The sequence below is a fragment of the Vulpes lagopus genome, chromosome 12 (assembly GCF_018345385.1).
Source record: "Vulpes lagopus strain Blue_001 chromosome 12, ASM1834538v1, whole genome shotgun sequence".
NCBI classification, from domain to species: domain Eukaryota; kingdom Metazoa; phylum Chordata; class Mammalia; order Carnivora; family Canidae; genus Vulpes; species Vulpes lagopus.
The window spans coordinates 11,995,895-12,021,550 of record NC_054835.1 but is presented as its reverse complement, the minus strand read 5'-3'; the positions used below and the strand labels follow the sequence as shown (position 1 = coordinate 12,021,550).

The window sequence follows — 25,656 nt, the reverse complement described above, 5'->3', positions numbered from 1 at the left end:
CCACCTGGTCCCTGGCTGGTCATGGGTTGGGGTCTTTCCTGACTCAGCCTTTGCTGGGAACGTGGGTGCTGCTTGCAGGAAAAGCCTCTGCAGCAGCCTGTCAGGGCTAAGGAAGAGCCCATCTGGGGCAGTGTCCGGTTGAGGGTTAGGAGGGTTAGGGGCCTGCCATCAGAAGTTGACTTTGGCCGCGTGAACACCTCTTTGGATGATAAAAGAGGCTTCCTCCCGAAAGTGCAAAGGCCCATGGAACCAAAGGCTTCCCTGGAGCAAGGAGGGCCCACTGCCCCCCTGCACAGGCCGCTAGGACCCAGTGTGCCCCTCCTGGGGCATGGCTGCCTTGCTGGGCAGCCATCAATAGGGCTGGAGTCTGTTCCCAGGCCCACAGACCGGACAAGGGTCTGACCCTGGGGTCCCCTGCCTGCTGACTGGAGACTGGACTGAAACTCAGGCAGGTGAGCAGGGCTCCGGGCCTTTACCTGGGAGGGCACAGCACCTGCTGCAGACGTCCCAGGTCATCTGACCTATATCGGGCACCCCACTGGGCCAGGGATGGGATGGGAAACAAAATGGAGTGCCAGTCCCTATGGGGGTGGGGGAGGGGGGCTGTGAATGTCAGAGTGGATTAGCACCAGGGTTGGGGCAGGGAGAGCCAGCTGGCAATGGCCTGTCTGGCTCTTTTTTATGGGAGGGTCGGGAAGGCACAGGTCTCTGATTGGGCAGAGACCCAAAGGAAGTGAGTCGTCCCAAAGACATGGCGAGGGGGAGTAGAAGGTATGGGTAGTGGGAGCAGCAGGTGCAAAGTTCCTAGGGCAGAAAGATGCCAGCAGTTGGAAGGCCCATGCAGAAACCAGTGTGGCTGGAGCAGAGGGTCCCCAGTCCTGGAGCTGCAACAGGGACCCAAGTCAGGGTGAGTGTGGGGTGGGGACCCAGGTCTCAGCTGTTGCAAAGACTTGGGCTCAAGTTCTGTGTGGGAGGGAGAGGGGGGCACTGAGAGATCTGAGTGGAGGAGGATCTGACATGTTCAGAGGCGTCTCTGTGGGGCTGTGTGGTATAAGACATGGGCAGGGGCAATGGGGTGAGTGGAAACAGGGAGCCTAGCTTCGCGGCTGCTGCGCTAATTTGAGGAGCACAGAATGGGACCGGGAGGGTAGCAGGGAGCTAGCGAGTGTGAGAAAGGGTCAGCTTTAGGGTGGAGCTTTGGGCCTAGGGGAAGGCCTGGCCCCGGGATGGAAGAGAGGCGATGGACAACGAGGTGCCAGGCCTGAGCTGCCCAAAGGGTGAGAGGCTGTTTGCCGAAGCAGAGGAGGCAGGAGGAGCAGGTGTGGGGCTGGTGAGGGGCTCCACTTGCCTGTGGCACGGCAAGATGGCCATCCCCCACTCAAGCGGAGTGTCCAGGAGGCAGCTGGTAAGTGTGTCTGATGGGCCTTCATCCTTCTTCCAGACAACCCTCGGCTGGAGGAGGTCAGGATCCTCCAGGACTGGGGCAGTCAAGCACGCAGACCTGACTGCCCCTTCCAGTCTGAGGTCTGTGCACCCAGAAACACCTCGCAGAGGAAGCCCAGGAAAGAACCATGGAGAAAGTAGAGGGGGGGGCAGGTGTGTGGCCAGGGGAGCCCTGGGAGGAGAAAGGTGCTCCTCCAGACTCCTTCTTGCTGGATGGCCAGGTTTCCCCAGAGCACTGGGTGACCTACAGGAACAAAGGTTTGTGGCATCCCAGGGAGGACACACGGGTGGCCAGGCATGGGTTGTCTGCCTTGCTTCCCAGTACATTGGGCCCCTGTCCTGAGCCCTCACCTCGGTGGTTCATCAGTTTGCAGATTCCTCTCTTGTGACTTCCCTCTTCTCCCCAGCCTGATGACCTTTGGACTAGCTACAGGGCCAGATGTGAGATCCGGCCTTCCTGAGCTGAGGAAACCCTCACGGGCATCTCCGGGGCACTGCAGCGCTAATCAGATTCTGCAAGAGGGGGCTGTGGCCACCCTGCCGGCCTAATCAGGCAGCAGCAGGCTGACGCGCACAACGTCTAACTCGCAATGGTTTACAATGGTCGAATGGACGCAGGAGGTGCCCAGGCACATACCCTGGGGTGGGTTCAAGTCCCATCTGCCCTGCCTGCTGGGAATCCTGGCTGAGTCAACCCCAGGCTGGCTGCACTCTCTTCCTAAGCGGCATTATTCTCGTTAGGGAGATAGGAGGGCGGGGGGCTAACCTCAGAGGATTGTCAGAGCTGCCCGGGACTTTGACTTGCAGCCGGCCTGGGCCTGGAAGTCAGAGCTTAGTGGGCGGCGGCGGCATTAGCATTTAAAACATGCAGGTGCCGCATACTGGCAGCCAGACGCACAGAAACCAAACCAGATCCTGTTAGTTCCCCTCGTGGGAACAAAGTTTCTGGTTATCTGCGGCTTTTAAAAACTTCTCAATGTTTTCCAAATGTCCTCCATTAAAGGAGAAAGACTTTCTTTGATATTTAGAAAACTGAGTGAGGGGAATAATCAGAATGTGCAAAACAGCTAATCAGTTGCCACAGTGACACCAGTGCAGCCAGGAGGGACTTCGGGGCCTGTGGATGGCTTCTGGTGGCCTTGCCCTGGGCTGGAAGTACCCGGAGCCAGGTCTGTCCCTGCTCGCCCCCCTCATCTGCAGAAGCCCCGATTCCAGAGGGGAGGGGAGGTTGCACTGCTGAGATGGAGCCAGCGGGAATCCTGAAGCTGCTGGGCTGACATGAGGGCACCTCAACTGGTCCAGAGCCTCCTGCCAGTACCTGTGCTGAGAAGGCAGCATCATGGTGCAGACGTTTACCTTAGGCTCCCTCACCTTGCTCCTCCTGAACCATGTGACCACACGGCAGACCACACAACTGTCTCCAGTGGGTAGAGGCCCCCTGGACATGGCAGACTGCCCCATGAGCTTGGAAGTGGCCATAGGCTGAACTGGTCTGGGGATGAGGGAACTGGGACCCAGTTTAGGGTCTGAGTGGGGACCTAGGGGTGTGTTCAGACAGCCTTGAGCTCATATCCATCCTCCCAGAGGGCAAGACAGGAGTGAGGTGTGGGAGGATGTTTTCTGTGCTGACCTCACAGAGGGGTAGAGGTCACTCTGAGATCAAGGTGAAGGACCTGGCCTGAGGTTGGGGATGGGAGTGCTTGGACCAGCTTCTGACCGTTGTCCTAGGGATGACCTTGGCTAGGTCTTGCAGGTCTTTAGTCCTAGCCTCTGGCCCCCACGTGGTCCATAACATTCTCTGGGAGGGTGAGTGGGCATCTTGTTTTTTCCCATGAACCCCCTCCTCCTGGTGACCCCATGCTCAAGATCACTGTTCTGGTACCATTTTCCCAGGAGGACCCTTGCGGGAGGGAGGGTGCCAGGCTGCCTCTGGCAGGGGACCACTGCGGCCAGGTGAGGGTGGGAGGGACTGAGAAAGAGGCGTTTGTGGGTCCCTCCGGATGTGCACCTCTGTCCCCAAGAGCGTGGCCTCGGACAAACCTGGAGCTGCGGGGGTGGGGGGAGGGGCGGATGGTGCGGTAACGGATAACAATGACGCGCCCGTGCGCCCGGATCACTCCAGGCCTGAAAGCAGCGCGGGCCAAGTTCTCTCGGCCCGGTTCCCGGCCGGAACAGGAGGCCCCGGTGCCGGGCGCCCGGCTCGCCCCGCGTTGCTCCCGCATCCCCGCCTTCCTCGTTCGCCTCGGCCGGCAGTCCCGCTTGGCGCCGCCTCGCGGAGGCCGCTGGGTGCAAGCTCGGGCGCCGCGGGGAGGGGGCGCTCCAGGGCGCGGGGCTGCCGGGCTGCGCGGGTCGGTGCGGCGGCCGGAGGGCGGGGAGGGCGGGGGTCCGGGCCCGGCGCAGGGCGGGACGTGGGGAGCCGGGAAGGGCGGTGCGGGGGCGCGGGGGGTCCGGGGGCACCGCCTCCCGCTGCCCGGGACCGCCGCCCGCCCGCCCCGCCGGGACGTCCCTCTCGCCCCGCGCCCCCTCCTCCGCCTCCGGCGCCTCCCCCCGCCCTCCCGGCTCCCACCTGGCGGGGGGCGGTGCGCCCCGGGGCGGCGAGTGCGCGCGCGCGGCCGGCGCGCTGTCCCTTTAAACGGCCCGCGGCGCCTCCCCGCGCCCCGCCCGCCGCGGTGCTGCCGGTGCTGGGCGAGGCCGGAGAAAGTCCATGTGAGCCGGAGCGCGGGGACGCGACACTTCCTGCCGCCGCAGGCCGGACCGGGCCGGGCGCCCGCAGGTACGCCCAACTTGGCGCCGCGGGCCGGGTCGCCGCCGCCGCACTTCCCTCAAACTCCGCGCGCGCCGGCCGCCTCCCTGCCGCAGTGCCCGCCGGCCGCCCGCAGCCCAAGTTCGCGCGCCCGCCCGGAGGCGGCGGGAGGCGGCGGCCCGGCCTGGGAGGTGCCGCCCGCCCGCGTCCCCGAGCGGGGTCCGAGCGCGGTCCGAGGGCCCCGGCGCCCCCTCCGCCCCGCCCTCCGCCCCCCGCCCGGCGGGCGCGGGCCCCGCTCGCACTCCCGGCCTCCGCCCCAGAGCGCCGACCCGGGCGGGGGCGCGGGGGCGGGGAGGCCGGGCCGGGGTCCGAGGCCGGCCGCGCCGCTGCGCATCCGCCGGGCCGGCGCCTCTCGCGCCTGCTCCCGGGGCCCGGTCCCTCCCTCGTGCGGGCCCCCCAGCCCGGGGGAAGCTGGTGCGGTGCCGGGCGGGGGGGCTGGCACCTGTCATCCGCTGCCCTGACCCTGCGGAGCCGAGGTCTAGTGGCCCCAGCCCCTTAGCCGGGGAGCTCAGGGGAGACCTCTGAGCCCGCTGCCCACGCCCGTGACCCAGGCTCTTCCGAAGTGGCCCGCGCTGGGGTGTGTGTGTGTGTGTGTGTGTGTGTGTGTGTAGAGGGGCCTGTCACGAGGTCAGAGGTCACCCCGGGTCCCCTCTTCGGGGCTTCTCAGAAGTTTCTTCTTGGGGCTGGTGGCCGCCAACTCTCTCCTGACGCCCTTTCATTAAGCCTGTGGATCTGCTGGTGGTAGGGCCCCGGGAGCTGGCCTTACAGGTCATTCCCACTGCCCCCTCCTCCCCCTTCTCCCCCTCCTCCTCCTCCTGGGGGGCCTCCAGATTCGGGATGTTGTGGCTGTTTAGGCAGTTGGGCCTCTCCTTCCTAGTGGAAATTCCTGGGACTCCCTAAGGACCCAGCCGTGTGTCCCCTGGCTGCCTGTTCTAGTGGTGGGGGCTGGGCGGAGGGTGGGCCCTGAAGGCTGGAGGTGGCTGACCTTCTGCAGCCCCCCCCCCCCCCTTCTGCCAGCAGTGTGCTCACCACCTGGTAACGCTGCTCTCTCTGAGCGGTCTGCAAGCACTCCTCTGTGCTGGACACTCTGCGGGCCAGGACCAGGCCCCTGGCCCTCCTGCTTCCTGTGCCCGCTCACCTGCCCACTGGTCTGGTGTGGTGTGTGTCTCTCCAGGTCTGCCCTCTCCACCCCTCCTCCCTCCCCCGCCTTCTCCTCCCTCCCTCTCCACTGTGCCCAGGGCCTGGTGGCAGGGGTTTCCCAGCACTCACTCACTGGCAAGGACACCAGGTGAGGTAGCCTCTGGTACTGACTTCCTCTCACAAGTGAGGAAACAGCTGGGCACAAAGGAGCCAGGGGAAGGGTCAGGCAGCAAGTACTGCCTCCCACCTTCCAGAGAGCCACCTGTTCCTCCTCCCTGCGGCCCCCTGTGGTGACTGTCCCTGCCAGGAGGCCCTGTGGCATTTCACTGGGGTCATTCCATTGTTGGGTGGCTCCTTGGCTGGAGCCTGAGCAAAGGAAATGGAAGGAAAAGGCCCACAGTGCTTGGCCCCTGCTCCTCAGTGAGCCTGCTGAAGGGAGCACAGAAGCACAAGGTATCACTTGTCACCTCTCCGTGGCTGGAGATCTGCTGTCAGTGGGCACACCGGGGCAGAGGCGGTGCTGACTCGCAGCCGGCTCTGCCCATCGCTCCTGCAGCCATTCAGAGCCTGCTCCCGAGGATGGTTGGCGGGCGGGCGCCCCTGCTGTAACCGACCTTGAAGCATCAGGCTTCAGGCCACCCTGAGGCTGCACAAGGGTGTCTCCAGGTTCTTTCCCTGTTTCCCACTCAAACACGAGCATGCTTGTTTGCGGAAAGGGGTGACGGCAAGTGCTGAGCTGGCCTGTGCAACTGGGCTCCTCTGTGCCTTTGCTTCAGGGACCTGCCTGCCTTGCGCCCTGGGCTAAGGTGGGCCCAGTCCTTCCCCCACCCCCCCACCGTGGGACAGGAGATGAAAGCGTGGCGTGGACCCTTTCCAGAACGTTCCCAAGGCTCCACCCCACACCCCTGCCTCTCAGGCCCGTGCTCCCTGGAATGCAGGCCTCCAGTGGTCACAGTCCCCAGCACTGGCCACCAACAAGGGCAGAAGCCTCAGGCCCCTCGGTCTTCATTCCCTCCATGGCCCAACCCCAGCATGTGCCCCTTCCACATGGGGCTCCCCTGCCTGGGCTCCCCTAGGTTCTGTTGTCCCTGGGCTGGGGTATGGGGCAGCAGAGGGTGGATGCTGTAGGGGGTGGGAGTGTCCTCCGGGCTGGGGCGGCTGGTGAACTTCTGCTGGACTCCACCACAGGGGGCCGCAGGGAGGAGGGACAGGTGGCTCTCTGGAAGGAGGGAGGTGGTGCCCACTGCCTGACCCTTCCCCTGGCTCCCTCGTGCCCAGCTGCTTCCTCACCTGCGAGATGAAGCCAGTACCAGAGGCTGTCCTGGTGTCCTTGCTAGGCTTAAGTGACAGCGAGGGAGTGCTGGGAAGCCCCTACCGCTGGCCCCTGGGCACAATGGAGAGATGGCGGGTGGAGAGGGCAGACCCAGGCAGAGACCCACATCAGTCCACATCATGGCCTCTCACCCTAGAACACTCAGCTGGTTTCCCCCCGAGAACCGGGGCCTCCTTCCACAGACCCCAGTGCAGTGGGCATACTTGGGAAGTTGGACCCTAGCTGGGTTCTTGGGACATGACAAGTTGTCTTTCAAGTCAGGGTGGTTAGTGTGAGTTCCCTGCCTCATCCCTGAGGCTGGTCCTCTGAAGGGGAGCACGGTCCTGTGTGGGGGTGGGGGGGGGGTGGGGGGGGTGGGCAGGGGCAGGTGTTGGAGATCCCAGGGTAAGAACAGGTGCTGCCGGCCCCTGGCTGGATCCTGAGCTCCAGCTCTGGTGAGCTGCTCTAGCTCTGGGCAGCCGCGTTGGGAGCTAGGGAAGTCTGGCTGGGGCTGGGGTCAGCCTGGGGCTGGGGAGTGGCGTCAGGGCCTGTACAGGGCCTGCCTGCGGGGTCTGCCGACCACTGTGTCCTGGGCCCTCTGGGAGCCCCCCCCCCCCCCCCCCCCCCCGCCAGCCCTGTGCTGCATTCCTGTCTGGGTGGTGCCCCGTCGGTCCCCCCCCCCTCTCCTAGATGAGCAGTCTAGCCCTTGGATTCCTCTGGGGTGACCCAGCTGGGGGCTACAGCCTATTGTCTGTTCGTGTCTACACCTTAAGTCAGGGATGTGTGGGCCCCACCCTGGGGACACAGCTACTGCGGGGTGCCTGAAAGGTTCCATGCTCCCCCCCCTCCCCACTAGACCTAGGCTCCCTGGGGTGCAGGCTGGGGAGAGCATTCTGCCTCCACCCAGGGCAGAGCAGGGCTCCCAGGGGGCTCTGCTGCTCTTTCAGTGAACGCTCGCTCTCACCAGGCCTGGCTCTCAGGCTCTTTGTAAACTCTGGTGCTGTGCTGGCCAGGGCTCCCCCCTGGTGTCACCTGCAGCTGTTGTGTGCCGGGTGTTCGTTCGGCTTCCTCCGTGGTGGCCTTTGGCCTTTGTGCTTTCAAGTTCAGATTTTGGAAGTGGGGCCCTGTGGGTGAGGGTCTGGCGGACTGTGGGTGGGGTGGACACAGGGGTCTGGAAGTGGTGGTCATTGATGTTGGGGACATAAACTTGGAAGTGGGGCTCCCTGGTGGCCACCTTGGTGGTTAGCATCTTCAGAGTGGGGCACTGCCCTTGACAAGGGCGGCAGGAGCATGTCTGAGTGGGGGAAAGAATGGAAGGCGATGTGACCAGGACCCTGGGCTCTTTGGGCCCCTTCTTGCCCTCCTGTGTGCCCGCTGGCCCTGGGTCTGGGCGACTAGGCCAGGCAGTGGCAGGAGCTGTGGGGTCTCCACCAGGTCACATCCTGCCTGGGGCTCTGTGACCTTGGATGCTGGATGCACACTCTCTGAGCCCCGCCCTGGCCTGTGGGAAGCAGTGGCTTCCCCATTGACTTGCAGGCTGCAGGTGAGGCCGGCCCAGCCCCAGGCCCTCCCAGACGCCCCCTCCCCACTGGAGCCTGGGAGGAGCACATGTCCCTTTAAGGGGAGGCTGCTTGTCCATGTGGCTCCGACTGAGGACAGTACCGCAGGCATACTTTTCTCCTAGGAGAGGAGGAGAGGAGGCAGGCGTTGTTCTCAGTCCTGGCCGGAGGAGAGGCTGGCTCTGGGTCTCTGAAGGAATCTTCCCCCTCCCCCTCGGCCCTGGGCCCTGGCATCCAGGAGGGCACATGGCCATGGATGGGCCCCGCCCAGCGCCTGCCTGTGTGCCTGGGAAGCCGGCAGGTCGGGGGCGGGGACCGCAGGGGCCTGAAAGTGCCCATATATAGTCACTGGGTTTGAGCAAAGAGCTGCGGAGCTTTGTCCCAGGCCCCGAGGCCCAGCCACCAGCTCCCCGAGGGAGGCCTTGCCTCCCGGGTCGGGGTGTTGCTGAGAGGAGAGGTGGATTTGGGGCAAACCATTAGATAGAGCAGCCTGAGACAGGCTTGGCACTCTGTGACTGTTTGTTGATTGAAAATAAAAATCTCCCAAGCCCTCGATGGTCAGGACCAGATGTATTTCTGGAAACACTGCTTTTGAGAGTTGGAGCCAGGAAGACGTGGCTGCCCGGTTGCCGAGAGCTGCCTGGGGGTCCCTGGCTGTGGGTGGGATGCTTGTTTGTCCGCAATCCCAGCCTCTGCCTTGCAAAATGCCTGCGTTACGCTGATGCCCCAGATGTCCCTCCCCACTCCGCAGTACCAGGGGCCTTCCATGGATGGCTGGTGCCCTCTGGATGGCGCGATCCCCTCTCCGGCTCCCGGACGGACGCTGCTGGGAGTCTGGAGGACGGGTGCCCCGGTGCCTGAGGGTCAGGAGCGGGAGGACATGGTCCTGGGTCTCTCTGGCACGTGGGCCCTCACGGGGCTCCCCGCCCCAGCCCTCAGCTCCTGGCCCTGCCCTGCCATCCCCCATCTTTGCCCCCATCCCTGTCTCTGTGCCAGGATTGGAGAGAAGTAACCGCCTCTGCCGCATTCCTGACTTTTGTGCCGTTAAAAAATCACAATGTTAACATAGTTTAGTTCATTTAATTTAGTTTCCATTGCACTGCTGAGCGCCTTTGTTAAATCGTGTATACTGATACTTTTTGTTGTGTCAGCAGTTTTTTCTTCCCTTTTTTTGGATATAAAGCCATTAGAGAGGCAAGATTAAAAAGATACATTACAATTAAAATGTTAATGAAATCTGCATCATACAACTTTTGAAGCCCTTTAGGCATTAATCTTGCCTGTGTCATGTCCATTAACTTCCACTATTCTTGTTCCACACTGACCCCTGCTGAGAGATTTGTGCTATAATTGGATTTTTTTTTTTTTAACTTAAAAAAAAAGCTTTTAAGAAAATAAAGGTTGAGTGGTGGCCCTGGCTCACAAGTGGAAGGAGAGGGGAGTGGAGGAGTACGCAGCCTCCCCCACGGGGTGCCCCCTCTGAGCAGGGCGGAGACCCCTGCCCCTTTGGCTCCTGGCACCCCTGCACCTGCCCCAGGGCCCTGGGCCTCTTCACCACCCACCTCCCCCAGGCCCGGGGTTGCTAGGGTAGGAAGGCCTCCCCAGGCTGATGGAGGAGGCGCCGCTGGGGTGTGGGGTGTGGATGCGTGAGAGTCAAGGCTGAGCTTACCTCCCTGGGAAGAGGGTGCAGAGCCCAGGTGCTGGGTGACCGGCGACAGGGGCGCTACCGGCTAGGCCCGCGGTGGTACAGGGAAGGGCTGCTGGCGTCAAAGCCTGGAGTATTGAGTTTTTAGGATCATGCGTCCTACGTGGGTCCTTCGGATGTCTGGCCTCCTGGGCACTTGGGTCTCTAGTGTGTGGCTGGGGCTGGGAACCATGGGAAGGGGGAGCCCCTGGCAGGAATGGGTGGTAGGTGCATCCGTGAAGTTCTGCGTGTGATTCGCCCTGTGTAGGGGTGGGGCCCCAGCGAGGAAGGGTCCCCTGGCCTGGGTGAGGCTGGGGCAACATGCGGCCTGTGGTTTCTGGGTGAGGCTGGCGGGCGGGCTCTCCTGGGCCCGGGTGCTCCAGTCACAGCCAACGCTGGGAAGCTGGTCAGGTGGTTGGCAGTGGGGCTGCTACAGACAGATTTCATGTCTGTGTGTTTTTGCAACACCTTTCTATAAAGGGAAACATAATTTAAAATATGATTACTTAGTGTTGTAACAGCCGCCTCAGCGCTCCACGCTATGCCGAGATCATTATCAGAGGCTGATATTAACTTGCAAAGAATATTATGCAAATTGCCTGTTGGCTCCTCTGGGAAACCTGCTCCCAGGAAGGGCGTGGGGCCCAGGGTGGGTGCCTCCGGGGGATGCCGAGGGACCCCGGGAGCAGGGGCAGCCCGGACCCTGCCGTGGCTTGGAGGGAGCTCTTGTTCTGCAAGCTGGCCACTGGGTACCATGATGTTGGCTGAGTGAGCATTGCCACCCTGGGGGACCTGGCCTTCCCAGAGGTCCCTGGGATCACTGCAGGTACCCAGTGCTGTGGTTCACTGTGACCAGGTCCTGGGGTAACTGGACCTGGTGATTCATGAGCCCCAAACACTTGTCAGTCCCTTAGTGGGGGACTGTGTCACAGACCCCCCACCCCGACCCCGTGGGTGCAGAGGCCATCCCACTCACGGACTCAGCACCCTGGCTTTGCAGCGTGCAGGGGCCTAGGGCACCCCCCAAGGGGATGTGGCAGGCTGTCCTTGGTCTGCGTTATTGTGGGGACTGTCTACTCACACTCTTACCCTTGGGGAGAGGTGGGGTGGCTAGAGTCTGAGGACAGTCCCTCTATCACCAGACCCCTGTGGGTCCTGACTGCAGGGGGTGGGGCCCCGCAGTTTAATGGCTTCGGATTCCTTCCAGATGCCCTCTCCCAGTGTCTGGGAGAAGTCAGACAGAACAAGTTTGGGGTGAAAACAGCCTCTGACCCCGTGGGACAGAAGAACCCATTTATGGGTTTTCAGAAGCAGCGGTAGCCCAGGAACCTCCAATCTCTTGCACTTTCCGTGAGAGGGGTGGTGAGGGGGCAAGGTCAGGAAGCAGGGCACCTGACATGGGGGTGTTGCTGTGACCCCCAGAGTGGATGGCGGCTCTCTCTCCCCTGGGACCTCACAGGCAGGAAGAGGGCAGGGTTTTGGAGGCAGCTGGGACCCGACGAGACCTTGACAGTTCCCACGATCCTGTCGGGCCACGCAGGGCTACTCTTGCCAAGCGGCCACTTTCTGCAGGGTCTGGGCGTGTCAGCGTGGGATTTTTGAGCCCTGTTCCTTGCTGTGGGACCCTGGGCCTCGGCTTCCCCATATGGAAAATGGGGGAAGAGCTTTGAAGGAGAAGCAGACGTGGGCACACCCACTTCCCGGTCAGCAGGATGGTAGTGCTCCAGGCAACATACGCTCCGGCTGAGGGGCTGTGCCATGCCCCACGTGTGCTTGCCCACTGTGGGCCGGTGGTGCTTCTCCCTCTCCTGCCGAGCTCTTCCCCTCCCGGGCTCCGTGGGATTCCCTTGGGGCCCGTCAGCTCCAGGAGGGCCATGAGGTCTGTGTATGTGCACATGGCAGGTGGACAGGGGGGCCGTGGGCCTCATGAGTACCTGGCATGCGTGTGGGCCCCAGGCAACAACTGACCATAGACCTGGTGGCTTTATTTTTTTTATTTTTTTATTTTTTTGACCTGGTGGCTTTAAATGACAGAGACTTATTCTCTCCTTGGTTCTGGAGGCCAGAGGTCCGAAGTCAGGGAGTGGGCAGGGCTGTTTCCTTCTGGAGGCTTTGGGACAGGATCTCGGTCTCTCCTAGCTCCTGGGGTGGTGCTGGCAGTCCTTGGCGTCCTTTGGCTGGTAGACACATCCCTGCCACCTCTGCCTCAGTGGTCACTTGGCTGTCCTCCCTCTGTGTGTCCGTGTTCAAATTTCCCTCTTCTTTCCCTCTTTCTGTCTTCTTACAAGGATGCCGGTCAGGGGTGCAGGGCCCACCCTCCATCCAGGACGGCCTCATCTCTGTCCTTGGCTGATCACGTTCGCGGAGAGCCCGTCTCCAACAAGGCCCCACTCTGAGGTCCTGGGTAGATGGAAACCTCAGGGGACGCTAACAACCCAGTGTGTGGGGGTCACAGAAACCATTTCATGTCTGCAGGGGAGGAGGTGCTTGCTGTCTGGGAAGTTCGGGGGGGGGGGGGTTGCTGAGACAGCCCGTGCTTGCCCAGGAGGGTGGGTGGCCAGACACACGGACGGTGGCCGTTGCTCCAATGAGTATTGGGCAGCGGGGCCAAAGGGCCAGTACCAGTTGGGAAGTCTAGAAGGCGCTTTGTTTTCAGGACCAGAGCCGGGGTCGAGGGCAGGAAATGGGGCCATGGGCGGAGGAAGAATTTCCTGAGACACAGTGTCTGTGGTTATGTAAGTTTTGGGACAGGAGGCAGAATTTGTGTTAATTGTTGTAACCCAGTTTAGTTGGCCAGTCCCTGTTATGTGAAGGGCCAGGAAAGGAAAGGCGTGTCGGCCACAGAGGAGTCCTCAGGGCTGGGCCTGGTGGTAGCACAGACGCGGGCCACTGGGGTCCACTGGTCCCTCCTCCATCCCCCAGAGGAAAGAGGGGAAGTAACACAGCCGGGGAGGCGGGTGCCGAGAATGAGAATGAGAATGGACTGGAGGGGGCTGCAGCATCCAGGCAGCGGGGTGTGGGGGCATGGGTGATGCTGTACTTGGAGTACACACCAGGCCAGACCTCCACAGGCCCCCGATCCTGGGCCCAGGAGCACAGGAAGCAGGTGGCTGGCTCAAGAGAGATGGGAACCAGGCCTTGGGGCCCTCCTTGGTTGAGAGTAGGGTTCTTGGTCTCTCCCCATGCCTCTCCAAGCCATGCACACTGACCTGGGCCTGGAGGGACTGCAGAAGTGAGAGTTCCGAGGTCGGGGGGTGGGGGGGGGGGCGGGGGGGGGCTGCCCTGTGCTTTTGCTCTGAGTCTCTTGTCAGGTTCTTAATAACCCAGGAGAATGGAAAGGACAGCTTTTTCTTGAACTGTCTGAGAATGAGTTGCCCAGAGTACATCACCATGTCTCATATGCACGGCAGCTGGGGATCTCTGAGACAGCCCGCTCACCCAGGACGCCTGCCTGGGACACTAACCCAGGATGCCTGGTGCAGCCAGAGTGTCAGGTGTGGGTCCCAAATGCTTCCAGGGCTCCCTTTAAGGTTTTAATTAAAAACAATTCTAGTTACTCATATATACAATTTACCATCTTAACCAGTTTTAAGTGGGGTCCAGGGGCATCAGCACGTCCACACTGCTGTGCCCCATCCCCTCCGGCCGTCCCCAGGATGTGGTCACCTTCCCAGACTGAACTCTGTCCTGAGACACACGGACCCCGTTCCCCCGCCCCTCCACGTCCCCCCACATCCCCCACAGCCCCCTCCTGTCCTGTATCCTCCCCCGTCCATTCCCCCCACAGCCCCCTCCCCCACTTCTGTCTCTTGAATTTTTTCCTCCTCCTCCCTTTAATATGGTAAACGACACGCGTAACATCATGTCCACCATCAGTCCAGGTCAAAGTGTGTGGTTCAGGGCTGCTGGGTGCTGGGCTGCCCTCCCACTACCCATCCCCAGGACCTGGCCTCCAGCAAATGAGAAGTGGTCCCCTTGAGACAGCAGCTCCCTCCCTTGTGTGTGCGGGTTCCCCGGCCCCCCGGGGCCTCATGGAGCAGGATCCTGCAGCACTTGTTCTTCTGCGTCCCACTCTTCCCACGGGGTTGAGGTTCCTGCCTGTGAAGGCAGAGCCATGTGCCACGCCATGGACAGACCATAGCTGCTCATCCATTGCTCTGTCGACGGGCACTCAGGTCCTGCCCACTCTTTGGCTTTGTGAATAACGCTGCTGTGAATGTGGGTGTGCTCTTCTGTGTTTGAGTCTTATTGTGTCTCTTAGGCTCCTTCAATCTGGAAACTTCTGTGGTCTTGGCTCTTGTGACCTTGGCCCTGGAATCCAGGCTAGTTTGGCTGAAGGCCTCCCCCCAGCCTGGGTTTGTCTGAGGCTAACCCGTGGCACCCAGCAGGGCAGTGTGTCTTGGGGCGGGCAGGTGGGGGGGGGATGTTGCAGTGTATGACTGTCCTGTCAGCTGGAGGTGGCACATCATGTCATTGGGGGACTTTCAATCTGGTGGGTGTGTTTCCAAGGCCACCCCAGCAGCTGAGCCTGTGGTTGCAGGGAGGGGTAGGTGAGGGAGTGGTGGGGCTGCATGGGACCCCATGTACATGGGAATATTTGGGTCTTTGGTCTGGAGAGGAAGCTATTGAGTGGTGAGTGACGAGGGACTAGAATGGGTGATGCCATGGTCCAGTCAGAACCTGCTGCTCCCAGAGGTGGGTCTCGTCCTGGCCTGTGTGCAGCCACCTGGCAGTCGTGAGCTGGCCAAGCTTGACATGGGTGATGAGGAGGCATCCCCAACAGCTGCTAAGGATGACAGTAGAGCAGGGGAGCGGCTTTCTTGGCTCTGCTGACCATGTCCCCTCTACCTCCCCTGACCCAGCGTGTACCAGGCCAGCTTCGCTCTTGAGGGACAACGTCTGAGAGTCTGAGCATCGTCCGAGTCCTGAACTAGTGGGTCCCCATTCCCTCAGAGGCAGGGTCGAGGTCTGTGTCTGTGGGGTGGGTTGTGCCAGTTTCTGGGGCTGCAGGCTGGGTGACCTAACACAGCAGAGCTTGGCGCTCACCTGGGTCTGGAGGTCATGGTGCCCCGCCAGAGGTTCTCCCAGCATGCTCAGCTCACAGCACACCCTTGCCATCTCTGCCTCCCCGGTCACAGTCCTCTGTGTGTCCTGTGTGTCTGCCTTTCCTTCTCAGGAGGACACCAACTATCTAGTGTATAGCTCACCCTCAACCCCATGATACCTCCTGTCACCTGGATGGACCACATCCCCATGTCTGGCTTCAGTATCACATCGTCTGCGTCCAGGTGGACCCTCTGCCAGGACGGGCGTGACTGTTGCCTCCTCCCTCTCTGACCCCTAGTCTTGGAAGACACACAGCAGGGATGTCTACTCATCCTATGCTCTGGGGGTGCACTCCTGGCCCTCTGACCTGTCCGGGCTCCTCTCCTCCAGGGTGGCTCCATCTCTGGGTTTCCAGCCCAGGGCCAGGCTGTCGTGCTTGGAGTCCTGCACTGGAACAGAGTCTGATCCGTGTCATGTCTGTACCGAAGAGATGGAGCAGAACTTAAAACACAGGCTCATTCCTCTTGCTCCTAAATTTGGTGGGATTGCAGCAGTCAGCACAAGATCCTACTCATAAGGTGGGCCGTACGTGAGAGGAGAATTAGCAAAATAAAATTAGCCAGAAAATGTGTTATTCTCTGTGGGGAGAAGGAAGGAAGCAAACACCCAGGGATGGGGGATGGCCAGTGGAACACCCTGCCCAAGGGTGTGAAGGTGGGCGCATAGGGAGGGGGGTGGGGCTCTGTGGTGGGCCTGTCCGTGGGAGTCTGGGCTGCCTAGATCTTCCCACCTGTGGCCCCAGGGGTCCTGGTGTCCTCAGGGAGGCGCTGCCTGGGGCAGTGGGTGCCTCTCCGTGCCCCTTTTTTTGTTTGGCCTGAGTCTGGGTGCTGTGCTTTGTGCTTTATGGGTGAGGGCGCCTCAGGGCAGGTGCTCTGGGGTCAGCCTTCCCCAGGGGTCAGGCTGCTGTACCCACCAAGGTGTCAGGAGGGGGCAGTTGAACTGGTGTCTGAGAGGTCCAGCTGCCAGCTCAAGGCCATGGGCCACGGCTTGGGGTGGCCTTGAGCTGCTCTCTTGGTTTGGACCCCGTGGCCCTTTGGGGAGAGTCCCCTCCTCTCCCCCCAACTGAAGAAGGACGGGCCAGTCCTGGTTTTACTTTGGTCCGAGGAGGTGGCCCAGAGCTGCTGGCTCAGGGTCTCTGGAGAGTGTCTGATACTCCCTCATTTTGTGGAAGGGAAACAACCCAGAGGAGTTGGGTGAAAGAGCCGAGTGGGTGTCGTATAACCACCCCCACTTATGGGGTCTTGGGGTCCCAGGGCACTGCCCTGGGTGGGCTAGGGCAGGGACAGCAGGAGCCCGCTGGCAGGGGTGGTTGCCAGCTGCCTTCCTAGCCCTGCCCTCACCCCAGAACTGCCTGATTATAGGGACCAGGTGTATCCAGGTATATGAAGTTCTGTCAGGGTGGCCCAGAGGCCACCACCCTGGGTCAGGAGGGCTCAGTGAGGGGCCTGCAGGAAGTGACAGGGTGTCCCCATGTTGGTGGGGTGTCGGGGTGGTGGGTGAGGGCACAGCCACCAGGTAGGGCTGCCCCTCCACCGGTTCTTGGGTCTTCCTAAAGGTTTCACTCACTGTTTCTTCACTGTGCTTCTGTAATAATTATAACCAAACGGAGCCACAGAGCGGGCTTGCGCAGAGTCCCAGCAGCTGTGATTACATTACAGTCACTGATTTCCAAGAAACCCCATGAGGGAATGCGTTAAAGCCCGCGGTGGAGGCGGGCGCCCTGCACATCTGAGCTGCCATGCCAGGGGATGCTCGCCCTGTGCACTGGGACCGCCACTGAGCAGGGACAGAGCAGGGACAGAGCAGGGACGGAGGCACCCACCAGCTCCTGCTCAACAAGAGGTGGCCCTGGGGTGATGGTGGTGGGTTGTCGGCTCCCTCGAGTGGCACTGACCCCCGTCCTGCCACCACTCAGGGCCTCCAGGGGAGCTGGCTGGCTGGTGGCTGCGTTTCCAGTGGCGAGGGGGCCTGGAGGGTCCTTAGGTGGGTGTCTGGGCCCTGAGTCTGGTTTGGTGTCCACCCTTGGGAGCTCTTTCCCAGGTTCCTTGTCAGTCCTGGAACAGACGACGTGTGTGACTATGTCATTCCCGAGACCGTTGGAGGTCCTTGACCCTGGTCTGGGTGTTCTAGGTCAGCCTCTCCCATGTGTCCAAGCAGCCACTCATGGGGTTAGCCGTCCCCAAGCCTCCTAGAGGGCATGGGCAGGGGCTGGCTGTCCAGGGCTGTCCCCGGCTGTCCCCATGCGCACTGGCTCCTGCCCGGGCCATGGTGGGGACGGGGCCTTCCTGGGCTTATGGCTGCTTATGATGGCAGGGAGACTGGGGGGAAGCTTCTCACACCTCGGGGCCCAGGGATGCTGTCTTTGTGGTGATTAATGACACAGCTGTGCGGTTACCTACTTGTTCTTGAATTTATACAGTTAACAACACTGGTGCTGGAAATGTGGGTGTTTACTTGTCACTGACCTGCTGCCCTGTCAGCCTCCCCCTGGGAGGCTGTGCTGCCCACCTGCTGCATGGGGCAGGCTGTCCAGCTCAGGCATCTGGCTGGTGTCCTTTCCCTGAGCCCCTTTTGCAGAGGTATCAGTGTCCCCACGGGGTCTACCCTCTGCCCCCTAGAATAAGGTAAGAGCCCTGAAAGTTTTCCTTCGTTGGCTAAATTCCGTACAGTCTGGGTGGGGTGGTTTACATGCTCACCGTGGAGTTGACAATTTTTAAGACTCCAGGGCGGTGGGCTGACACTCAGGGAGGACTGGCCATGTGGGCTCAGTCCCTGGACAGAGCTCCACAGGGTGGCAGAGGGAGGGAGGCCCACAGCCGCAGATGGGACTCTGCTCGTGAGTGGGCCTGCCCCCCGCCTCGGTCCCAGTGGCCACCGGCTGCTTGCTCCATTCTTGCTCCAGGGCCAACTGAGGTGGGAGGGGAAGGCTGGGTGCCCAGCCTCCGGGCTGATCTGGACAGCTCACGGGCCGCACAGCCAGGGAGCCGGGCCCTCCCTGAGTCAAGGGTGTGAGGTGTTGCCTGTGAGGAGCCGGATGGCAGCATGGTGGCCGATCCCATGGGGGAGCTGGCAGGTTGGCTTCTCCTGGTGTCCCCTTGGCCCAGGGTAGCATGCTCAGACAATCATGTGGGCGGTTTTCAGGTTCAGTGCCCTAAACTGAGAGAGTGCGCACTCTGTTTTAAAAAGCTGTGATTGAAGTCAAATTAACATATTTACCTTCAGTGCTCCCGGGGGAACCGTTAGGGAATCCAAGAGGTGCGGCAGTGTGCAGGCGCCGCGACGGTGGCTGGCGGTGGTGGCATCGGCTCTCCTGGCCTCGGGGACAGAGGATGGTCCTGAGTGCTGGCCACCAGCCCCCCACCCTCGCTGGGGCGGCTCTTGGGCCCCCTGCCTTGCCCCAGGGGGAGGCGGAGACTGGGTGCGCCCTGACACCATGCACATGGGCCCCCACGGGGCTGCCACCTGGGGTCCCGAGCCTGGGCTCTTCCCCACCTGCTGTCTGGCACTGGGGTGCATCCCCCTGGTCTGTGGGTCCTCAGTGACTTGTGGCCCAGGAGCGCTTAGTCCGGGAGTCATGTCTGGACCAAGACGCCTGATGTCCACTCTCAAGATTCACATCCTGTTCCTGGGCCAGCCAGCTGATTCCTTTGCTGCTCAGACCCTCGGTTTCCCTCTCTATAAAAGGGGGAGGGGGCATTTCTCCTGAGCTAAGATTAAAAAGCCAGGCAGGACCTGGACATTGAGGCCACAGCGACGGGACCTGGGATTGTTTACGTCCGCTCTCCCTGGGGAGATGGGGTTCTGAGATCTTGGGAATTTGGCAGAGCAGGTGACCATCCTGGGGAACCTCCCACACTGCAGTGCCGGGTGGGGTGTGTGGACACAGCCTCTGTCCCTCACCCCACCCACCACCAACATGTTTTTGAAAAACTTGTGTGTGGATTGCTGAGATAAGTTGCAGAAATGTCTGCCACCAAAAGCTGTTAGTAGAGTGACATTACTTACCCGATTTTCTCCTGTGAAAGGCGCAGGTTTGGGTCATGAGGCACATGCCAGTGTTTACTCCTCCTTCCATGTCTCAGCCTGCCACTGCTCACCTGTTATTTGAGGCACACCTGCCATGCAGCCTGCAGAAACCTGCGCAGGTTCTGAGTGCACAGTTTGCTCTGTGACCCCGGGGAGGGGAAGCACTCCCTAGACCCCCCTGCCTTCCCCAGTCCCCCAACCCCCACCCCATCAACTGAGCACCTGGCACCTGGATGGGTTTCCTGTTGAGCCTCAGGTGAGGGAGTGGGTGTGGCTCCCCTGACTCAGCACCTGGCCCTTCGCAGCCACCCTGCGGGCATGTGCTATCCTGGAGGAGCTTGTAGGGCAGGTGTTCCAGGAGGTCCCCATGTTGTCAGCATCTAATCTTTTGTGGGCTCGGGGTTGATCCTCCTTGTGGGCGCTTGTGGACACCCTCTGGTGCCCTCCCATCCCCCCCCACCCCTCCCTGCTTTGGAGGCCCTGCTCCATCTCCCTGGTGACAACCCCTCCCCTGCCATCCCCCACTCCCCACCCCCCCTGCGCTGAGTTGTCCTTTTCCTGATTGGCCTATAGAGCTCTTGAGATGTCTTTACCGGGCATCCTTGGGTCCTGTCTCCACACTATCTTTTGAGTTCTCATTTTCCATGAAATGCAGCTTACCAGCAATTTCCTTTGTGGCTGGTCCCGTTTGTGTCTGCTCGGGACCTTTTCGCCAAAGGTCTTGTTTCTTTTCCATCCCTGACGTTTGACCCTTGCAGCCTTCACATGGAGGTCTGATAAATTATTAGTTACACATTTTGAATGGTAAAATATATGTGATGTAAAATTGGTCATTTTAAGCATTTTTAAGTGCACAGCTCAGGGGTGTCAGCGCAGTCATACTGTCGTGCGTCCGTCCCCTCTGTCTATTCCCAGGATGTGTTCTACTTCCCAGACTGGACTCTGTCCCCGTGACACATGCCCCTGCCCCCATGTCTGTGGGTCCGACTCCTCGGGGGCCTCCTAGGAGTGGGTCCTTCAGGGCTGGTCCCTCTGTGCCTGGCTCACCTCCCTCAGCACCGTGTCCTCAGGTCCATCCGCATCATAGCAGGTCCTGGGATTCCCTTCCTATTTAAGGCTGAATTATGTTCATGGTGTGGACAGGAAAGCTGGTTCAAAGAACGTTTGAGGAACTGAGTATTTATAGTCAGTGAAGAAAGAATGCTGGAGTCAGGTTGTTCAGTTAGTGACGAAATTGCTTACTGTCCCTTAGGACAAGAAAACCAGAACTTCGGGGTTCTCTTTGCTACTGGACAGAAATCATCATTTGTGTCTTTTGGGGGCACAAATCTGAGAACTGACACAACACGGTCTGGGATGCAATGAGTATCAAATAGCAAATCAAACAGAAGTTTCTGAATGAATCCTCCAAATGAGACAATCCCCTGGCGGGCCTGCTGGACCCCTCCTCATATCACCCAGTCACCCTTTGCTGGCTCTCCAAGTTTTGGATCATTGACCTTAGCAGAATCCTTTTGTGCTCATAAAGGATCTCCAGATACTGTTTTAAAAGGCGAGTCTTCGCTGTGTTTCGCTTGATAGATTGCGTGCACGGCACAGGCACCCTGTGGGGACAGCCGGCAGCCTCGATGACGGCGGGGTGGTGGGGTGGGGGACACCTGTGCTCCCTCTGTCTGCCCCTCTCTGTGTTCTCGACACTCGCCTGGGCCACGTGGGTCATCCTGTCTAACTCCATCGGGGAGCCAGGGGCAGGCTCTGTGGGAGGGGCGCACATAGCTCCGGGCGAGGGACAGAGGCTCCAGAAAGGTGTTGGCTTCCAGTTGCAAGCCCAGGGAGAGGGCGCTGGCACAGTATGGTGTTCCCTCTGGAATTTCCCACACTGCGCAGGAAGAAGGGCTAGAGGTGGGTGTTCAGGGGAGGGAGGGCTTTCCACCCCAGAATTCCAGCACCCACACTCACGGTTCTACGTCACCCTTGCTGCGGTTACAGAGGTGGCTGGACACCAGGTCCCCTTCCTGGGGGCAGCCCATGCGGCATGCCTCCTCGTGAGTCATCCATGTCCCTGTCTGTGGACAGTCCCATCCCTGGCCAGCAGTGTCCAGGGAGCAGAAGCCACCTGCTGATGAGTCCACGGTGGCGGTCCCTCGCCTGGGAGCCCAGTGCACCTGAACCCCTGCACGGAACTAGCCATGGCGTGGGGGTGTGCTTCTCCTTCTCCCAGAGTGAGGCCATAGATTGGCGGTGAGGGGAGACCAGCACGGGACTCCTAGCTGGGAACACAGGAGGATTACGTCCCCATCAATGGCACTGGACAGTCCCAGCTCAACCTGGGAGGGACCTGGCTCCACGGTCAGTGCTGCCTCCGGGGCAGCTGGGAAGGCGCAGCAGGAAACCCCGGGAGCCCCAAGCCACACACCACACATGGATGCTCAGACGCTCGAGGTTGACCGTGGGCGCCCCAGGAAGCTCCAGACGAGGGTCACGTGGAAAGTCCAACGTGGTTTATTTCCTGGCCTGATGCGGAGAAGACAGACTCTCTGTGGTCAGAGACCAACACTCCACTGGCTCTCGCCTGGGTGCTCGTTAATAGGGCATGATCTTAGAAAGCAGTAGCACCTCTGTGAGGAAAGGTCACTGCTTTGGGAGTGAAAAAAAGAACTTGACCCAGTTTGTGCTGAGCCCCCAGAGCTCGTCGGGAGGTTGGGGCCCAAGTGTCCGGGCGGCAGGTGACACATGGGCAGAGAGCGCCCTCGTCAGCACAGCACCCCTGTCCATGCTCACAGGAGTGGAATGCTGGGCAGGAGAGGACTCACGGCACCTTTGGGAGGGTTACCTTCTGTGGTAACCCACCCAAACTGAGCGAACTTTGCCCAAAATTTAACATTCTGTGCCACCTTTTCAGAGTTGTGATTGACGGGGGGGAGGGAGGGTAAAGATCGCTCCCTGCACACCTCCTAAAGTTTCCCATTTGTCTGTTTGAAGTGTTTTACCCTCTGTCCCCTTTCACATTCTGGAACATCTGGACGTCACACTGCAGGAAGAAATGATTCTTTTCCAAACCTCGATGATGGAAGCATGCCCTTTGGCGTACTCAGACCTGGAGACCTACATCTTGGCCACCGTGGCACCTGGTAGTGTCTTGTGTTCTTACAGCTTCTAAACTCGGCGACTGGCCTCTCTCTGACAAAGACCGCTGCAGGTGGCCAGTGGAAGGGGATGGGGACCTACCTGTCTGCACAGTGTCTCGGCACATGGGGCAAATATCTGGGAGCCCGCCTAGCACTTGAGCACGCATGTACACGTGTGGCACACATGCGTGTCTTTCACACCTCGTCAGAGTGGCCAGGAAATGGTCATCTGATCTATGATGAGCACAGATAAGCGAGAGTATCTGCTAACTGATCATTGTTTCCACCCTGTGCTTAGGAATTCTGTAGCAAGCTGAATGTTATTAATTAATCTGATACTAGTATAGGGTGCTGAAGTAAGCAAGGATTTGGGGTATTTTAGACACATAAATCAACAGAGTGGCTTTTTTTTTAACTTTGTATTTTAAGATTCGTGAGATTCTCATGCAGTTGTGAATAGTATACAATAAAATGGATAAAGCAAAACATTGTGTATTCCTATACTGGAATGGGATTTGATGATAAAATGGGTAAAATTTATGGTATATTAATTAGATCTCAGTAAAGCTGTTATTGGAAAAGACAGTGCTCAGACCCAGTGCACAGTCTCCAGGGCCCCATGGGGCCCCTGCTGTCCTAGTCCCATGAGCCTCTGACAGCCACTACCTTGATCTCTTCTGTAAACCATCCATCTCCCCACCCTTCCTCAACAGCATTGGGTGGTGTCATGATTGTGACCGTAGCCATTCTGATAATGTCTCGTCATGGCATTGATTTGCGTTTCCTGGTGGCTAATGATGGCTAATGGTGGTGAGCATCTTCCATCTCATGTGCTATCTGTATACTCCTTCATGCAATGTCTCCATGTCTTTTGCTGATTTTCTAATTGGATGGAGTCTTACTGTTGAGATGTGGGGCTTCCTTATAGAGCCTATATAGTGACCCTTGGTCATGTGTGAGATGTGCAGGAAGTTTCTCCCAGCTTGTGCCATATCTTTTCATCTTCCCGAAAAGATCTTTTGCTGAGAGCAACAGTTTAAAATTTTGATAAAGTCAGGTTTATGAGTTTTTGCCTGGGGGAGAACGTCGTGTCTAGCCCTAGATTCTGAAGTTATTCTCCTGTTCATTTTTCTTTTCTTTCTTTTCTTTTTTTCTTTTCTTTTCTTTTCTTTTCTTTTCTTTTCTTTTCTTTTCTTTTCTTTCTTCTTTCTTTCTTCCCTTTTCTTCTTTCTCTCTTTCTTTCTTTCTTTCTTTCTTTCTCTTTCTTTCTTTTCTTTTCTTTTCTTTCTTTCTTTCTTTCTTTCTTTCTTTCTTTCTTCCTTTCTTCCTTTCTTCCTTTCTTCCTTTCTTTCTCTTTCATTTTATTTATTTATTCCTGAGAGACAGAGAGGCAGAAACATAAGCAGAGGGAGAAGCAGGCTTCACGCAGAGATCACGATGTGGCACTTGATCCCAGGACCCCAGTGAGGGGAGACCAGCACGGGACTCCTAGCTGGGAACATGGGAGGATTACGTCCCCATCAATGGCGCTGAGCCGGGGTCATGCCCTGAGCCAAACACAGACCCTCTACCAACTGAGCCACCCAGGTGCCCCTTACACGTAGATTTTTTTTGAATGATCATAAATAGTGTCGTATTTTTAATTGTGGTAATTGATGGTCTATAGAAATACAATTGTTTATCTTGTATCCTGTAACCTTGATAAACTCACTAGTTCTAGGAGGTTTTTTGGTGGATTCCCTGGGATTTTGTATGTAGAGTATCCTGCCATCTGCAGATAGGGACAGCTTTATTTCTTCCTCTTCAATCTATGTGTGTGTTTTCTTGCCTTATTGTGCCATGTTGAGCAAGAGTGGTGAGGGCAGATGTCCTTGCCGTGCTCCCCATCTTAAGGAGAAAGCATCAGCTGTAGGATTTTTGTAGATGCTCTTTTATCAAGTTGAGAAAGTTCTCTGAGAGTTTTTATCATGGGGGGGGTGTTAAATATTGTCAAATACTTCTTCTGCATTGAGACTGGTACGTTCATGTGATGTTTTTCATGAGTCTGATGATGGTGGGTCACATTGATTTTAAAATATTGAATAAGCTTGGCATCCCTGGAATAAACCCCACTCAGTCATGGTATATGATTTTATTTACATATTGCTGAATTCTATTTGTTCATATTTTGTTAAGGATTTTTTTTTGTTTTTTGTTTTTGTTTTTTGTTAAGGATTTTGGATCTGTCTCACGAGGAACATCAGTTTGCAGCCTTTTTTTTTTTTTGTGCTTTGTCTGATTTTGGTGTCTTTGAAGCTAGGGTAATACTAGCTTCATCAATGAATTGGGAAGTGTTCCTTCCTTTTCTGTTTTCTGGAAAAGGTTGTGTACAAGTGGTGTTAATTTTTCTTTTGACGTTTGTTAGAATTCCCCAGGGAAACCATCTGCACTTAGAGATTTCTTTTTTGAGAATTTTTAAAATTACAAATTCAATTTCCTTAATAGTTAGAAGGCTATTCAAATGCTGTGTTCCATGTTAGGTGAATTGTGGTGCGTTTTGTTCCCCCTTAGGAATTGGTTATTTAAGGGATGCCTGGGTGGCTCAGTGGTTGAGTGTCTGCCCTTGACTCAGGGTGTGATCCCGGAGTTGCAGGATCAAGTCCCACATCGGGCTTCCTGCATGGAGCCTGCTTCTCCCTCTGCCTGTGTCTCTGTCCCTCTCTGTGTGTGTGTCTCTCATGAATATATGAATAAAATCTTTAAAAAAAAGGAATTGGTTATTTAATTTATGTTGTTGGGTTTATGTGTGTGAAGTTGTCGGTATCATTCTTTTTTTTATGTCTGCAGGGTCTGTAGTGATATCCCCTGTTTCATTACTGATACTAGTAATCAATTTGCCTTCTTTCCCACTTCTTGTCGGTTGTGCGAGAGGTTTTTCAATTTCATTGATCTTTTAAAAGAACCAGCTCTTTGTTTCATTGATTTTTTTTCTCTGTATTTTCTATTTTCAATTTCATTGATTTCTGCTCTCACCATTATTTCCTCTGAGTTTATTTTCCTTCTTTTTCTAGGTTCTCGAGATTAAAGCTTAGATTATTGATTGGAAGCTTTTCCTTTTTTCTACTGCAGGCACTTAGTGCTGTACATTACCTTTCAGCTCTGAAGGGGTGTCCCACACGTTTTGGGATGTCATGTTTTCCTTTTCCTTCACGTGATCTCCTTGAGATTTCCTCTGACACGTGAGTGACTTAGAGGCATGTTGCTTATTTCCAGATGTTTGGAGAGTTCCTTGTTAATGTTTATGTTAATTGATTTTTAATTTGATTTTGTTGTGCTAGAGGAACTGACCCTGTATGATTTCAGTTTTTAAGTTTCTTGACATTTCTTTCGTTGTTTCCCAGGATATTGCTTGTCTGGGTGTAGGTTTCATGGACACTTGAAGGGAACGTGTAGTGTACTGTGCCATTGTTGAATGG

At 58.0% G+C, this 25,656-nt stretch overlaps 1 protein-coding gene across 2 annotated transcripts in view; it reads left to right on the top strand.

The window, feature by feature from the left end:
- Positions 1 to 3,895: 3,895 nt before the first annotated feature.
- The window catches only part of NACC2 (NACC family member 2), a 68,662-nt gene continuing 46,901 nt past the window's right edge, over positions 3,896 to 25,656 (top strand). The window contains exon 1 of one of the 2 annotated variants that reach the window (XM_041724916.1): positions 3,896 to 4,216. The gene's annotated coding sequence lies outside the window, so the exon portion shown is untranslated. The remainder of the gene's footprint in view (positions 4,217 to 25,656) is intronic. The other variant, XM_041724915.1, reaches the window with a different exon arrangement.